Consider the following 13,990-nt stretch of genomic DNA (forward strand, 5'->3'; position numbering starts at 1 on the left):
GCATTTTATTACTTTGCTATATTTGGTAGATAGCATTTTATATCTCTACTATCTTCAGTAAATAGCAGTTTATTACTTTACTATCTGCAGCAGATAGCATTTTATTACTTTGCTATCTTCAGTAAATAGCATTTTATTTCTCTATCTTCAGTGAATAGCATTTTATTACTTTGCTATCTTCAGTAGATAGCATTTGATTACTTTGCTGTCTTCAATAGATAGTGTTTGATTACTTTGCTGTCTTCAGTAGATAGCATTTGATTACTTTGCTATCTTCAGTAGATAGCATTTGATTACTTTGCTGTCTTCAGTAGATTTATCCCACGTTGGGAAAATATTGAGTAGGTGAATTGTATTGGGCAAATATTTTAAACTTGCCTTTAATTTTAGGAAATCATAATTATGTGTATTAAAGCCTTAATGTACGATTTCCGTCAAAAATTTTTATTTTGTTATTCCTTACCCAAAATGCTGAAATAATATTAGAAATAATTGCTGGGAAGGCCTTATGTCCAATGAAGGGAAAGTAAAAGAAACCCCACGGGCTATTTTGGCTGTTAACATGGAGTTCTATGGCGGACATAAAGTCATAATAATGACTTTATGTCAAAATCGCTCTGTTGAACTACTAACACAACAAATTTTGTGTGTAAGTTGGGACATGTAAACATTACAAATATGCCAAAAGTACTCAAATTACCTGGAAATAAATAGGTACTCATGATATGTATTGTAACAATTTATTCCCCATGATATGTCTTGCAAATGTGTTTAAAGTAGTTCAATGAACCTGCTAGATCTAAAAAAATAAGCAAGGAATTGGTAAATAAAAATTAAATTCAATGATGCTTTTAGTAATGTATTTAATATTTTTCACAATTTTAAAATAATTTTGAGTTAAAATAATTTCTTAAGCATGTTTTCGCAGTGATTGATTTCAATATACTTGATGAAATGTTGCAAAAACATGTTGAAATTCTGGAATTGTTTGTCTCTATTTAAGAAATGTACAATTAAAAAAAAAGCCTTGCTACTTGATATTTAGAAGGTTTTTTTCTTTCAATTTTGCAAAAGAAAGTTGTCTTATACAATTTTCAACAGGCATTTTATTTTATTTCTTGAATTGCATCCTCTACTTTATTTATCCACCATGCATTTTCTCTTCTGACTCATTTCATACAAATACCCACCATTTATTACGCATGGAATATTATGCTACTCCGGGTAATCAATATAACGGCATTCCAATACGATATATGCATCTTCAGTGAGGGAAACAATCTAATATTCAGCAGTGGCCACACTGTGCTGTATGATTATTAGCGTACGGAATACGCACACACACATCTAGACTCAAATCAGTCAGGTTGTTACTCACTGCATGTTGTGTAGAGAAAGCAATTGAGTGCATTGGCAACCAAAGCTACCTAGCTTGTAATAATCATTTGATTATAATCTTGGATGTGTATTGTAACCTGTGTTTCCAGTGGGACTATTGTACATCTTTATCTAGGCACGGATATTCACTTGTTTTGTGTTACGGCTATTTGTTTGGCAGTCAGCGTTTTGGTAAGTAGAATTAAGTGTTTTCTTGCCTCGGTTTACCTGAGCACCACGTAGTGGGTGGTATACAACTGAGATGTACTACCATAGGTGTACCTTTATCTTAGCTAACTAAGATCTGAGCACCACGTAGTGGGTAGTATATAACTGAGATGTACCTTTATCTTAGCTAACTAAGATTATTTACTACAATTGACTATGCTCTTTAAAGCAGTAAATGCTCATGTACTGTCCCTAGTGTCCTTGGTTTCTTTCTCCCTTCACTCTTGTTGTCCTTAGAAGCTGCTGTGAACCACTGATTGGCCCATGTGGTTGTCTTTTATAGTGCCTAAGTGTCTATAAGTTTTTGACCTGTGTCACTCCTCATGGGCTATTGTTCACTCTAGCATTTTATAAAAAAAAAAAAACACCCCCTCCCCACACACACACATTTAGTGCGGACAAGTATCTTTCACCTACTTTCTATCTTCATCTTTACTTTACCATCTTCAGTAGATAGCATTTTGTTACTTTGCTATCTACTGAAGATAGCATTTTATTTCTCTATCTTCAATGAATAGCATTTTATTTCTCTATCTTCAATGAATAGCATTTTATTACTTTGCTATCTTCAGTAGATAGCATTTTATTACTTTGCTATCTTCAGTAGATAGCATTTTATTACTTTGCTATCTTCAGTAGATAGCATTTTATTACTTTGCTATCTTCAGTATATAGCATTTTATTACTTTGCTATCTTCAGTCCCCTCTTTGTAAAAATGTCCCCACTAATACAGTGAAAAGCACCACACTGTTGGATCTCCCTCTCCTCCTTTCTCTCTCACTCTTTCTCTTTCTTTCCCCATTTTGTCTGATTCTGCCATTTTCCTCTACCTTTAATATGGTTGTTTATGCCCCATAATATTTGTGTGTGTATCTATCTGCAGTGGTCTGCCCTGGTCTCTATCACTCCCCTTGTTTAAAAATTGAAAGAAAAAATGTATTAAAATTATTTCCCTGCTGGGAGTAACACTCTTTGTAAGACCTGGCTCAATATTCATATCGTTTGTCCTTTTCATATCTTGAAATGCCAAAATATAAAATCCCCTGAGTGGTGTCAAATGAAAGAGAAAAAAACGCAGAATATAATAAGAATAATTTCCCCCACGGAGGCACTCCATAATACTGCCAAAGCCTCATGTAACCGCTCTAGTCTGTCTGTCCAACCACCTGTCTGTCCATCCAGTAATATTTTACATACACACTTGTGTCTTTTTAATCTTACTGTAGCTTAAGCTTAAGTAATTCTTGGCCAAGCTCAAACATACCTGTTGCGTCCATGTAGCATACTAAACGTGTACGCAATGTATGGCGCACGCATGCTTTCTACTGTACCATGCTATGTGCGTGTACTTTTATCGCAGAGACACTAGCATTCGAATTGTTCCAGCTTGGCCAAGAATTACTTACTTTACCTATAGTATATTTTTGTATGTTACCAATAGTGTTATCATGGACTTACACAAGGGGGACCTATGAAGTTTAACGCATTCAAATTATTACCTCCAAATTATTTGGGGAATGTCTTATAAAGACATATGCAAAAAATTACACAAAGTTTTTGAATAATTGCTTGTTTTTTTAATAACACGAGTAAATATAAATTAGAAGAAAAGTAAATATGTTCTGTATTCCATGAGCAGATCATTTGATTCAGGCGGCGGATGACATGATCGAGCCGGCAACTTGTGAAACCGCCCGGCCGTATGGCATTTTCCAATATAGTCGGTTAGTTTTGTGGGGTTCATTATCGAACCCCAACGGTTTTAACTTGTATTTATATTATTTATCAACATAGGCCTATTTGTTTGTGATATTTCAAGCGTTTTAAAATTTCAAAATAATCCCATTCAATTACACGGTTAACGATGAAAATTTACTGAATTTAGAGAATGCAATGCGGCCACCACCTGATTTGATCGACATTGTGCACTGTTGGTCATATCTCAGCAAAAAAATATTTAAAAACATGCAGCATCAAGTGAAAATTATAAATGTGCTTTTTTATCAATATTTCACCGCTGGTATAATACATTAAATTAATTCATGTTAGCTAGGTCAAGCAGGTTTACTTGAGGCATAATGAATTACATATAGCCATTAATGCTGTATTCTACTATATGTTTGTTCAATTCAATTTTGAATCAATTGTTTCCGACAATTGTTGTGCCTTTGCACTATGAGAGTACCTTGCTGATAATGTCAAGTATGGTTAATTCATGGTGTAATCAAGATGAAGAAAAGGAATTTTGATTAATGATGCATAGACAATGTCTATGTCTAGCACACTTTAGAATGGGCTATTCCAGTTGAAATCCACACTACCCCTGTGGAAGATTTTGGAAATGTCTTTTACAGGGGGAGTATGTTTTTCAAATGTAATTAGTTAGAGGTAATCATTTTGAAACCCTTACTCCCCCTGTATTATGGCTTTACCTGTATCTTCCACAACTGGAGTGAGTATTTCAAATGGAAGTTACCCAATTGTCTATTCTATTTGAAACTCATACTCCCTCTGTGGATGACTTTAGCTAAATCTTCCACAGGGGTAGTGTGGATTTTAAATGGAATAGCCCAATTTCATTTAGACATGGTGCATGGTGAGAATTATTTGAGGCACAGGTGGAAATTAAAAAGGTGCAAGTTACAGTTTTGTAAAAAAAATATAAATTAAAAAAAACCACCACATAAATTGAAATGTCAATAAATGCTAAAATAAGCAAATTGATGGTATTGTAAGTATTTAATCATGATAAATGACTTATTTTTATTATTATTATTATATCATTATTATATTAAGCTTGTGCCAGTGCTTCTTGTGCACAAGTTTGATATAAAATTGGGTCGATTGAGCCCATATTTATTGGTTGAGCTATGAGTTTTAAAATATTGGACTCGACTACGTCTCGCCCAATAGTTTAAAACTCATAGCTCAACCCATAAATTTGGGCGTAAAACATCCTATTTTATCATTATTATGAGTTGGATCCAATATCTTCACACACTTGGATTCATGAAAACATAATAATCGTCGAAATTGGTGTAAGGCACTATTAGCAATTTAAAAGAGGGTTTGACGAAAGAATTGGCGTAACCCGACCGACCCCGACTTTTTTTTCTTTCTTTTTCCCAAAAAAAACGATAAAATTTAAAAATAAATAAATAAATGAATGAATTAAAAAAAAAAAGAAGGAAAGAAGTTCCTATGCCTTTATCAAACGAAATTTACAGCTTAAAAAGAAAAAAAAAAAATCCCGACCGACCTACCCTAATTTTTTTTAATTTTTATGTTACGCCAATCAAACAAATTTTTTTTGGGGGGGGCCTTAGCTCACACTGGAATGTTAAAGTTCCTGCTTTTTTGCAACAGTCACTTGCAACCGTGTGAACTGAAGTGCATAGGTCTACTGACTCATGAAAAAAGTGTGAACTAATTAAATGTAATAAAATCTTTCTAGGTAATTTATTTCTCCATAGAAGCATTTTTGTCACCAAGCCATGAATAATGATAAGATGATGAAGTTAATTGCTAAACTATAAAGATATTATAATTGTCTGAGTTGATACACTCTAAGAGAGACAGACAGAGAGAGTATCTAGAACATATTTTTGTTGTTGCAACTTGATTGACTTGCTTTTTTATTTTGTGGACTAAAATTATCCTCCGTTCTTCAAAGTATGAATTGATATTCCTCATTATTCTGGTACCTACCTGCTTGTATCCCAATCTGCTAGGAAGTCATACTTTGCAGGCCCGTAACAAGGAATTAATTGGTGTGAGCTGATTTTGAAAAAGTGGACTTTTTTTTCAATATTTGAACCTTCTTTTGGCCTTTGTCGATTTGGACCAAGCACCCCACCCCACCCCTAGTTACGGGCCTGATACTTTGATTATGTTATACAGTACCAATTAGCAGATTGCTATGTAGTCAAAATGCTTTAGTAGAGATTTTACATCTTTATTTAGTTGTGCATAAAGGTTTAGAGAATTTCTTGTATCTTATCATTGCTGGATGAAAATTATAACTAGATAAAGGAGTTTCTAGGAAATAATGCAAATGACAAATGGTACTTTGATTTAGCAGAACTGGTAAGTTTTTGTGCCTGTTACAATTCTTACAAATACAGAACTGAAAATTTCTGCATATTATTTGCCAAAATCAAGATTCACACTTTTGGAAGTTTACTGCTCAAAATTAGCACATCAAATTTTTTTTTTAAATTGAAAATCTTTGGAGAAAAACGAAAGAAAGCAAATTAAAGCATAAATCATATTTTAATTACATTTTAATCACCTCTGTGTGTATTCAACTGGCAAGTTACTCTAGTGTATAAAGAGGGGATAGCAAAAATCCTGTACTTAATTGTATGAACAATAATTAGACTGCAGAAAATGCAGTATAAATGTGGGAGCAATCAGAAGTACTATAAATTGCATCTAAAAGGGCTACCTCTCATTATAGTGAACATAAAATTGGAATTGGATGAATAACTATCATTTGAGATAATATTATTATCAAATCATCTTAGTATAAAAATGCATTTAGGCATGCGGCTTTCTCCACTCTCTCTCTCTCTCTCTCTCTCCCCTCTCTCTCTCTCACTCCCTTTCTTTTGTCATGTAAGCGATTCAATGAAAGCGGGATGAGGTATATTTTCCATTTGCCTGTATAAATTGTGTAGTATCTGTAAATTAGTAATAATATTTGCCAGTGGATGCAAGCCATGTTTATACTGTCTACAGTAGATAGCACATCATCTTTGTCTGCCTGGCTTCTACAGGCTCTATTAAAGTAGTTTTCAAGAAAAAATTACAAATATAAAATCAATTTTATTTGAAATGCAAATTATATCAATTAAAATAATATATAAGCACTACTTCATCTCTTGATTTTTTTTTGAATTTGCCTTAGCATTTTGCCTTAGCAAATTTTGTCATTTGAAAGTGATACAGCAAATTTCCCTCACAAAATAATTTGTTCACTACTTGCTAGATTTTGTGGGTATATTTTTGTCTTAATTTGTTCAAACAATAAACTGATATTGCTACACAATTTCTTCACACAGTGTGCTATTCTCATAAGCTAAAATTCTTATTAAACATGACATTCTCAGCAATTCAAATATTGAAACAAAATTGCAAGCAAATATCAGGTGAGTGATTCACAAAAACAGTTGAACTTTCATTTTGATACAGCCAAAAATAAATAAAAAAAGATATTAAAAGAAAAAGTTATTGGCATAATGTAACATGATAAAGGGGAATGAGTCGGATGTCGCTAATATTGTTTTTGAGATATTGGCAAAAACATTGCTAAATTTCTCATAACTTGGTAACCAGATGTTTGATTTTGATGGGGTTTGCATGAAAATGTAGCATTGGTCAACTGCCAGAAAGTAATGTAAAAAACTTCAAATTGAAAATTGCCGACATGGACTCATTCCCCTTGATTATGTCACATATGACCTACTTTGTTTTTGTAAATATCAAGCAGAAGTGAAACAAGAAAAGTATTATTTGTTTGTTTATTTATTTTTTATTATTTATTTATTTATTTATTTATTTATTTATTTATTTATTTATTTATTTATTTATTTATTTATTTATTTATTTATTTATTTATTTATTTATTTATTTATTTTATTTATTGAATCAGTGATTGATTGATAAATCTATTTTGTTTATTTATTTATTTATTTATTTATGTATTTAGTTTCTTTTTCAAATGTATTTATTATTTGATTTATTTATTTACTTGTTTATTTGCTTAGTTTCTTTTCAAATGCACTGAAAAACATAAAAACTTGACGTGCAGCTCATACAGCAACAAAACATTAATTTGGCATCTGTGGCTATAACTCAAAAATTCATACTTTTTCAGCAAACAACTCAGTTTGTTAACTGTGTTGCATTTGTTGGTCAGTTGGGGCTGGCTTTTGTACATGTATGACAATATAACCGCTACATTATTATATTCCAAAAAATGTAACTAAAACTCGGCATATACATTAAACATCTTCTTACTATAATTCACCGGAATCTGTCTGTCTGTCTGTATCTGTCCGCATGTTTTCTCGGAGACTAGGGGTCGCACATTCCTCAAACTTGGTGGGTGGGTGCAGCTTGATTAGCCTGAGTCCCTCGGCCCCGATCTCGAAACAATCAACATGGCGGAATAAAATGGCCGTTTCTCGATTCGGGGCCTGAGAACGAACCGTGCAAAAAAGTGGGGCGATTAATTCTTTTGTATTGTATTGTTTTCACGACGAAAACACGTCGGGCGTGAGCAGTAGCTCAATCAATGACGTAGAAACTAGCTCAAACTCATCAGCAGTATTATCGTTGACGCCTGCGCAATACTTGTTGTACGGCCAGTTAGGGCTTGTAGAAGAGATGATACCTGATTAATTATTCATGAAATTAATTTTTTTGTGAAATCAGAGAGAGATGCCATCAGCTTGTCTGTGTGAAAGTGCATAGAAAAACAACAAAATATGTTTAATTTCAAACCTGATTGTCAATGCTGAAACTTTGGCTGGAGAAGTTGAAGGTGACGTTGCTAGTTATCTTTTAGACCGTTTATCTGAAGTCACGGGTTATTTTAGAGCAAAATAGGAGGCATTTTTGTGCCATGTAAACGGCGATCGGTATTTTCTAGTTTGCAATTCATGAATTGTATGTACACTTTCAACAAGCAGCCAGATGAATTCAACTATACGGATTGTATACACACCGTAATTTGTATGTTATTCATTGATCAGTGTAGCCTAGGCACCGGCTAAGCATGTAAGTACTACAGAAAGCTACTAAGTCATGCACGGTCTCAAGACAGACAAAGAAATTCATTGTCGTGATGGTCATGAATGATCATGATGATTGCATACCATGGCATGATAGGCATGTAGCGCCTCTGACGGCATACATGTCATGTACATCAGATTCAGACATGCATAATTGACAGATATGCTGCACGAAGAGCTAATGTTGTCATGTTCTTGAGCCCCCCCGGGAGATCGATGTCATACTAGTAATCAAACCATGAACAGTGTGACCGTGATGGTGCTGGTTTACAAATTTAAATTACGATGTCACAGTGTATGTCAAGTCTGAATCTGAGTGACAGTCGTGCAATGACAAGCATACTCAGTATGCTTGTCATTGCACGACTGTCAGTCCCGCTATCAATACATTGTAACTTGCTTCACCGAGAACTGTGCTGTGCAACTGCACGACTCCTACATCAGACGCTGCACTGCACTTGAAATCGAATGGATGGTATTCTTCATGTTAAAAAACTGGTAAGTTCATGTCTTCATCCCGGGGGGGTACTCAAATTTTTTTTGGGTAGGGGTGTGCCTCCGAAGATTTTGAAGTAGTACCCATGTCTATACCACTTCAAACCCGATTTTTACTACCGATGCATATACCAACATAGAATTAGACTGGCCCCCAGTCTCGGTTCGGTTCCATCTCTGGATAATGTAACAATAAATAATTACGTAATGCCCTATGAAAAAAAATGGCAACTCCCCCCCTTATTTTCTTCAATGCCAAAAACCCATTCCTCTTCATCCACAAATCGACGCCACTAATTACACCCACCACACTCAACCATGCAGCAATATAGAAATATACTCGTATTATAAGTGAACGCGAAAGTCCATTGAGCGCTGATTCCGAGACTGGTCCAATCTGTTAGAGATCTCACTTCCAAATATTCGTTCAACGGCACGGTGATTCCGATGTCAATTACGAAAGCCCCGCCCCAGTTTCAATTCAAATATGGTAGCACAAAGCTATGCCGCGAGATGTGACGCTTAAGATCGGATGGGACACTTGTCAACAACTGAGAGGTATTGAGCTCAAGTGGCACGCGTCCTGATAGACCCATGGTACGCTGCAATAATAAAAAAGGCAACCACTGACTCGGACTTAGGCCTATTGTCCATATTATGTACATTATCGCTAAGCGGTTTGCAAATGTTTGCACATTATTTAGCTAGGAAGCCTTTTCAAATATCCCCGCTGCCAAGCTGCGTTGATTGGTCGGATACAATATCGTTGTTTAGTCGCTACACAAACGTTAATGTAGTGAAAACATGGACGTGGTATATAGAAAGATTAAGCGTGACTCCAAATCCGTAAAAGTGAACTTCCAGCAGTTTGTGGGAGCTGGAAGTCAAATTGCCTACAGACTGGGAGGGTCCGTGTATTGGGTTGATTTTTAATGCTATGTAATCTACATTACCAGCCGTTCTCCACGGACCCGAGGGAGGGTCTAACATAGAATAGACACCCATGACTATACCAGTTGAAAAGACAAAAATACCACCCATTGATATACCAACCCCATATACTGACCCATCCATATACCACTATACTTTTAGAATACCGTAAAAAAATTTCAGATCACGTTTTTAATTTCTTGTTTACTGTATTTTGTATTTTTTTATTCTATTTATCAAGGGTCTATCATTTATTGATTATTATTATTTTGTTTGTTAGGGCGTTAATTATGTGTACCCGGTGGTGAATTATAGGGCAAAGATTTTTGGCAGGCCAAAAGGGGGAGCGATTTTTGGCAGAACATTTTGAGAATTCACCACCCAGCGTACACAATTGTTGCACCGCCTTATTTTGTAATGAACTCATACAAATCCAAAATATATTTATTGTTGTTTTGTTTTCTCAGTTTCCCAATTTATGTTCGTTTGTCTTGTAGGGGCCGATATCTAGCCTAGTTTGTAACAAGTATTGTGTAGGGAAAGATGATTCTTGCACTTATTTATATTTTATTTAACAACATACAAAAACCACGAAACAGTGGCGCAGCCAGTGTCCCCCCGCTCATCATGGCCTTTGGTTCATGCAAGTAAGTCGATTGACGGAAGATGTCTGAAAAAAATTGGATGAGCAATCATAAAATTTGTACCCTGCATGGTGAAAGAAGAACGGAAAAATATTAAAAATAAAAAATCAATAGAAGAAATTTTTTTTTTATTTATATTTTTTGTACGGTACCTTTTCTTTCTACTCATGATTTAATGAAATTTTAAACGAATTTAATATTTGTTCAATGCAATTGCAATTATCATTGAATTATCGAACCAAAACAACATCAATTTGACCCATGCACATCGATCGTGTATGATTTTGGCAGTGCTGTCGCGTGTCATTGTCAGCTGAATTCGGCACCAAAAATAATACTCAACTTTACGCTAAAAACTTACCCGATTGTTGAAAAAACCTATTTATATGATTCGATGCATTTAAAAATCGGCAGTTAATTTACTTTAGTTTTGCGATCCCGAGTTCTGAGAGGCAAAACTGACTTAAAAAACAGCGATGAAAAAATTGCTGTTGCAACTTCGATACCGATTAATTTCAGTGATTTATCAAAACTGGGTAAACAGAAGTAGTGCTGGGCTCGCATATACTACACCGGAAGAATGTCGCCATCTGTTTGCAATGACAACTCAACGTTTGCTAATCGGACTATCAATTGATTTGCCCAGCTCTGAATTTATGGTTCTGATTTGCCTTATTTGGATAGCGATGTACCTTATTTGGAGACGATCAGACAATTTATTTTCGTGAAATTTATGCAAGTGAGTTTAAAGATTTTCACCCATTGATATACCAAAATCTGATTTAGACCCCATTTGAATACCAATTTTAACTTACTACCCATGCGTATACCACAAAAACGGAAAAAATAAGGGTCATTGATATACCAAGCGACAAAAATGCGACCCATGTTTGCGGCACATCCCCGTATGGCCATTTGTACTGAGTACCCCCCCCCCGGGGTCTTCATGCCAAATCATGGGTTGGATCTCAAGACTCAATTTTACAATTTTACAAAGACTTGATCCAAAAACGGAGTCCAACAATTATGACTAGGCCTATCATGCCTAGGCTCGGGCTTCATGGCTTAGGCTTAGCCACAAAGTATTCAAATGTGAGTAAGCCTAGAAGAATGATAGGCCTAGCCTGTCATGGTATGTTTTGCATGAATGTAGGACAAAATACTGGTCATGCTAGGCCTAGTATTATGCTAGTAGTACCATGACTATGTACGGTACATGTAATCCTATTTACCTAACTTTTTCCAAGTCTACGGCTGGGCCTTGCACGCATTTCTCCATTTAGGCATTACACTTACCGTAGTCTATGGCTGGGCCCTCATGCAGCGTACCATCAGGGCATTATACTTGCCGCAGTCTACGTCGACGCACCCCCACATCAGTCTAAGATTGGAACTATTATACACACATCGTATCGTTATGTATGCACGGTGTTACACTTGCATGACTTGCTGTAGTCTACAGCCTAGCCGTGTACCTACCGTTATTAGAACGTAAGTTGCGTAACATTGTGACGTAAGTTACGCAACGTAAGTTACGTTTGTAAGTTACGCTGGGTAACTTAACAATGCAATGTAAGTTACGAAACGTAATTTACGCTTGTGTAACGTAAGTTATGTTGCGTAAATTAACAACGCAACGTAAGTTATGTTGCATAACGTAAGTTACGTCGCGTAACTTAACAACACAATCCAACGTAAGTTACGCAACGTAAGTTACGCTTGTAACGTGTTACGCTATGTAAATTAACAATGCAACGCACGTAAGTTACGCCACGTGAAGTTGTGTGACGTAAGTTGCGTAACGTAGGTTACGCAATGTAAGTTATTCAACGTAAGTTACGCTTGTAACTTAACAACCAACGCAACGTAAATTGCGCAACGCAACATAAGTTACGCAACGTAAAGGGATGTCACATTGCGTAAATTAACAACGCAATGTAAGTTACGCAACGTAAGTTGCGTAACATTGTGACTACCGTGCCGTAACACTATACTGACTACCAATCCTGCATCGTAGTCCTAGGCCCACTCCCAACTGCACATTTATACATGACTTACAAACGGTATAATCTAAGTACATTTTTATGACCCCTATCGCGGGCTAATTTTTTTTTACGACTCCCTTATCTCGAGTCGAAAAGTTTTATGACCCCCTCCCACCTACACAGACTGACGATAAATTATTCATCACCGGAACTAGTAAGGCGCGAGGCATGCAAAACTTAAATGTGAAGAAAGTGTGTGGAGCGTGTTAAAATTTTGATCATAGGGTTAAAAAAGCGTAAAGAAGGTGCTGGAGCGGCAAAAAAATTTGAATTATATATTATTTTGAATTAACTAAAGATTGTATGCATGTACATTTTGAGCGTAAATTGAAAGAATGCACGCGCAGCTTGGGCAAATTTTGTGTCATCAGCCTTCTATTCTATTTTGGGGTAAAAATTATAACCGCCTCTATTTTTGGTCTAAAAATTCTATGATCCCCAGTATATTCATGACCCACCCCCTTTCGAAGAAAATGACAGCCCCCTATAACAAACACACTGGTCATAGAAACAAAATACACGTGAATCAAGTTGAACAATTAATAAAATAAACAGTAAAAAAAGTGAAATATTGTATTACAATCAATATATTTTTTTTTTTCAATTTCCCACGCTCGTTAAAAATGATGAAGGAAAAAAGGAAAAACTATGCATATTTTGCAAGTCAAAGAGCTAAAGCATGAGGAGACGAGTGACAACTCAAAAATGCATGGAAAACGGCCTGGAAAATGATGTGTGAAATTAGAATGAATAAATATTCAGGCAGTACAAATTTGTTTATTTATTTATAATTTCATGTCAAATGTCATGATTATAGTAAACAATGCAAATATTTCATTCATAATAAATTATAACATCCTTAAAAGGAGATGCTGTGACCACGTGATAAGAACTAATTAATTATTCATGAGCTAATAAATGCTCCAATTTTCGAACGCAATCGTTACCAGTCCTCACCTGCAAGCACAACCCGATGACCGTGCGTAAGCAGTTGAAGGACTGGTGGATCAAGTCTACAGCTTGATATGAGGAAGAACCAGTTTATATATTTTAAGGTCAAAGGTCAACGACCGGGTCAAGTCCAATTGAAGTCTAATTTCAAATTGCTTCTATGGAGCTCAAACTTGGTGGGTGTGTTGAACTTGGACTAACAAATAAAATTTTCCACGGTGACCTTTTCGTCAGGCCTACGGTTAAGAGGTCATAGGTCAAAAAATGTACAAATTTCAAATTGCCTCTATGGCCTTCAAACTTGGTGGGTGAGTGGACCTTGGACTAACAAACAAAAGTTTCCACGGTGACCTTTTGTCAGACCTACGGTTAAGAGGTCATAGGTCAAAAAACGTAAAAATTTCAAATTGCTCAAATAATGGAGCCAAGGAAGCTCAGGTTTGCGTTTGTTTGGTCATCCGTGGTCAAAGGTCAGGTCAAATTTCAAATTGAGGGCGAAAGTGAGGTCAAATTGCAAAAAGC

The 13,990-nt window shown here is 35.5% G+C and overlaps 1 protein-coding gene across 1 annotated transcript in view; it reads left to right on the forward strand.

Moving 5' to 3' along the window:
* Positions 1-1,306: 1,306 nt before the first annotated feature.
* LOC140148198 (synapsin-like) overlaps positions 1,307-13,990 on the forward strand; it is a 503,295-nt gene continuing 490,611 nt past the window's right edge. The window contains exon 1 of the mRNA XM_072170058.1: positions 1,307-1,569. The gene's annotated coding sequence lies outside the window, so the exon portion shown is untranslated. The remainder of the gene's footprint in view (positions 1,570-13,990) is intronic.

The sequence above is a fragment of the Amphiura filiformis genome, chromosome 3 (genome assembly GCF_039555335.1).
Source record: "Amphiura filiformis chromosome 3, Afil_fr2py, whole genome shotgun sequence".
NCBI classification, from domain to species: Eukaryota; Metazoa; Echinodermata; class Ophiuroidea; order Amphilepidida; family Amphiuridae; genus Amphiura; species Amphiura filiformis.